Source organism: Octopus bimaculoides, chromosome 14 (assembly GCF_001194135.2).
Source record: "Octopus bimaculoides isolate UCB-OBI-ISO-001 chromosome 14, ASM119413v2, whole genome shotgun sequence".
NCBI lineage: Eukaryota > Metazoa > Mollusca > Cephalopoda > Octopoda > Octopodidae > Octopus > Octopus bimaculoides.
In genome coordinates this window covers 59,424,920-59,429,279 of record NC_068994.1, presented here as the reverse complement: position 1 = coordinate 59,429,279, position 4,360 = coordinate 59,424,920, and the positions used below count along the sequence as shown (strand labels likewise).

Below are 4,360 nucleotides of genomic sequence, written 5' to 3'. Positions count from 1 at the left end.
ATCTTAACCAAACAAAGTAACCGTAGACTTTCTATGAGGTCACCGTTCCTGCTAGAAATAGCAGCCAAACTTCCCTTAAGTCATTCTGTGCCGTCATAAAATATTTAAGACTGCACTGAATAATGTCGTATTAAAAATATGATACAAAGAAAACAAAAATAGAAGGAAAAGAGAAAAACTAAATGGGAGTGTCATTAGCGAAATAGTTTTGACGAAAGGTTTTGTGAATCAGGGCCAGCCTGGGACCAAACAACAAAACCAAAAACAACAGATTATCTTTGTGTTAAATTGAAAATTTCGAAATAATAGATCAAATAACATAGTTTTTTTTTTTTTTTAGAAAAAGAAAACGAAACAAAATATTATTAATACTTTCTTACCATTAAGAAGAACAGGTTTTTCTATAGACGACATAAAAAGTTGGGTCGGTGCCCCCGAGAGAAGTTAATTTCCCCGAAAACAGGGAAGTTCCAACACACGTGATATATTCAATAATGCCTAGCACCGATTAATCGTCGTCAATATGAGTAGCACTAACACCATAGGATTCCATATAAAAAAACAATCGTCGAGAATGGTGGACCTAAATCTAGACTTTTAAACCCCAACATGTTTTTTTATTATTATTTCTTAGCAATGAATTATAATTCCAACGTCACTTCTAAGTGCTCTATGGCGTCACAACTACTTCTGGCCTCGGTGAACATCGTCACACTTTCGCAGCCGCTACACATTGTTTTGCTTCTTTCTTTTTTCTTTTGCTTCTTCGGTTTCCTAGAATTTCAAAACTTATACAACACTGTTTTTCTGCACAATCCGTACACACCGTACAACTCATCTAATAATATTCCGTACGATATACACCAATCCTATCTTTCCAAATTCTTCATTTCTTTCTTCGTCTTCTCCAAATTATGTACGTCACAACTTACAACTTAACTAAGATTGCTTACACACACACACAGCACATATTTATGGCTTATGTATCACACACACACACACACATACAAAAATACCGGATTAACCGAGATAAGGTATGACTTCCATAGGAAGTTGTCGACAAAAGAACCTCTACATGGTCGAGCAATCTGCAAAAAATAGCAGCCAAATCCTATTGAATCATATTCAAAACTAATGTGTGTGTGTGTTATATGTATGTAATATAATTTTTCTGAATCTTCAGATTTTTCAATATGCTAGACTATTGGTTTTAAATTGATATTAATCAAATTAATATTCAATTTTTCACCCTTATTATTTATATATATATATATATATATATATATATCAAGCTGGAAAATGAAAGGGGTTCAATAGAACAAACATATTGCATCGTCCATCGCATGGGATACTAAGGGACACGGTCAGATCTTAGGTAGAGAGGTGTATTCAAAAAATATATTGCAGTCTTCACCCAATGTCGGTACAACCAGCAATGAACCTGCAACTTGTTCTGGGACGTTTGGGGTGGGAGCACAAAGGATACGTGTTCCAGGACATTGAAACGAGTCTAGGAAGGAACGACTATCAAGGATTGAGAACTGAAACGTCACAACCCTTTCAGGCAAAGCGAAGGAGCAAGTGGGGGAGACTAAATGCTACTGACTAGATATAACCATGCCAAAGCCATGTACTTTAGAAGGGTACATGGTTTTCGTGTAATGCCAACAATATCTGCACAGGCAGGAGTGAGGAAAAACACAAGCCCTCGGCTGTCGGATTGTGGTATGGGGTGGATGTCACCACTAACGTAGCTAGAGTGTGTGCCACCCAGGGCAGCCCTTCCGTTTGCCTCCCCCGGACCCCACAAAAAACATATAACGTCCAAAAATGTCGCCCCTACCGCTCCCCACCCCCAGCTGCACTAGTGGGTGTCACTAAGAGGAAGGACCACTGTGGCTGTTGCAAGTATATGCACCGAACAGCGAAGTTAGAAGACTGAGTCATTTGTCCTACAAGAAGACTTCAATGCACATGTTGGTAGTGATCACGAGGCATGGAAAGGAGTAATTAGGAGGAATGGCGACCACAAACTCAAAAGCAAATGGAGAGACCTCACTAAGCTTCTCTGCTGGAAACGGGTTCTCCCTTGTGAACGCCTTCTTCCAGTACAGGGCACTGGCGGTGCCCCAGCATGGCCACAGCCTCAAGGTTGAAATATGTAAAAGAATAAGTATATCTGGTATAGGGATACTTTAGGACAGAGGTCTCACTGACAGATTCTGGTCTTGTCTTTGAACGTTTGAGCAAAGAGAGGTGCTGAGCCATCAACTGATCACCACCGATAGTAACTTAACAAAACCGGTCTGCTTTTGAATCTCTTTAACAATTCACAATAATGACTTTTATTACTAAGGATGAAAGGCAAAGTCGACCTCAGCGGAATTTGAACTTCAAACGTAAAGCTGGGAGAAATACCGCTAAGCATTTTGCCTGGTGTGCTAACGATTCTGCCAGCTCACCCATTGTATTGCGTCCATAAAGTGATCAGCTTTACAACGCCTGGTCAGAATCTAATGGCCGTGGGAGGAGAAAAAGCCTCGTGGCTAGTTATTGAACACACAGATGAAGGAGAAAGGTCAAGTGCAAGGGATTGTCTCCCTTAGACTACTATCCAGAATTCACCCAATCAGCTTTCAAGTCCCAAGATTTCAGTAGAAATGGCTTGAAGTGTAAGCAGGGCTTGAAGACTTCGTCCTGGAATTTAAGATGTTCCCTAGGTTGAGGGCATTCTTTCATATCCTTACTCGTTCTGCTATGTACAGCTTGCAACGCTTTCTCCCGCTGATGTAGGTATCTGGTTTTTCTAGGGTCTTCTATGTGATTACAACTAGAGTCGCTTCATCATTCAGGCATCACACGTGGCTGGCCAAGGATGTGGCATAACATCTCCCCGGGATCCTAAACGAGAATTTGTGATTGGAGAGGCGCTGCTTGAAGGTGTTTCCGGTACATCCAATATATTTTTGAATGCTGCTGTTGGTGTTGCCGCTTCTGTTGATGTTAACGCTCTTACTTCCGCTGTTGTTGGTGCTGGTGTCATTAATGCTGGCTTAGGGAACATCAACGGTGGCGGAGTTGATGTTGGTGTTGTCGTCGTTTTTGGTGTCTCTTGCTATAGACATCGTCGTTGTTGTCGGAACTGTTATCGGCGCTATAGTGGTGGTGGTGGTTGTTGTAGTTGTCATTATTGTCATTATCATTATCATTAGCATTATCATTAGCCATTTGCTGCTGCTATTTCTGCTAAAATTGCTGCCATTGCCATTATTACTGCCATTCCTGCTACTTCCGTAGTTGCTGGAACAGCTGCTGCTATTAGGGTCAGATACCATCTCAGCCTCGTAAACAACTTCCTTGGTTTCGCATTGGCTTCCCACTGGGCATCTACTGCAGTCCCTGCATAAGCACCCCGTCTCCGCTCGTGGTCTAGGTGTTTTAACTAAAATACTCTTAATATTGGGGGCGCATCTAAAAGAAACTCTTAGGCTGTCTGTTGAATAGGCGTCCGTATCTGTGTGATTGTGTAAAGTGCTTATCTACTAGCCTAAGGAATATCCTACCTACGTTTTTACGTTGAGGGCAAACCAAATGACATTTCGGCGGCACTTCCTTCTGCGGGTGTTAGGGCCCGGCATGTAGGAGATGCAGTCCCTTAACCCATTACCAGCTAGGGCCACGTTATAGTAGGGGGCTGCTACGTCGAAAATTTCTTGGCTAGAGGACAGATTCGAGATCCTCTTGCTGTCACCCTTCACCGGGGTTTTGAACATGATGGGTGGGTGACAGGAGGCTGTGTTGATGTATGCCAGCCTCTCGTTTGGCTTGCGGTAGGGCCTGTATACACCAGAGCCCAAGTCGAGCGTGATGTCTAAGAAGTCTGCTGTGGTGAGGTTGGTCTCGATTGTAATTTTCAGTCCCATGGAGCTAAGGGTGCTAATCAGGTCTTTCCTAAGACTGTCTATGGCTTGCCCGTCAGCCCCTCTAGAGATATCCAGGATGTCATCTCTGTAGAGACCAAAGAGGACGGGAGTTTCTTCCTTAGGGTATCCAGGATATACAACCGAGCGAGGTCGCATACATCAGAGCTATCGTAAGCCCCATTACCATGTCAAAAGAGCCGACGGAATTGGTTTGCTCGACCTTTTTTAAGCAGCACCGTTTCCCTGGTGTGCATAACGACATCTATGTCTCCATCGCTAATGTTAGTGAAGCACCCAGCAATGGAAAGTACTCTGACCTGTAAGCTTTTTGATATCGACTATGTTGAACTGGGTGAACATTGCTCTGCCCCTCCCTTTGTTGGTATTAAACCATATATATATACATACATATATATATATATATATATATATATATA

The 4,360-nt window shown here is 42.3% G+C and overlaps 1 protein-coding gene across 1 annotated transcript in view; it reads right to left on the bottom strand.

Annotated features, from left to right (window-relative positions):
* Positions 1 to 1,110, bottom strand: part of LOC106877997 (zinc finger protein 595) — a 7,335-nt gene extending 6,225 nt beyond the window's left edge. The window contains exon 1 of the mRNA XM_014927071.2: positions 381 to 1,110. The gene's annotated coding sequence lies outside the window, so the exon portion shown is untranslated. The remainder of the gene's footprint in view (positions 1 to 380) is intronic.
* Between the last annotated feature and the right edge of the window lie 3,250 nt (positions 1,111 to 4,360).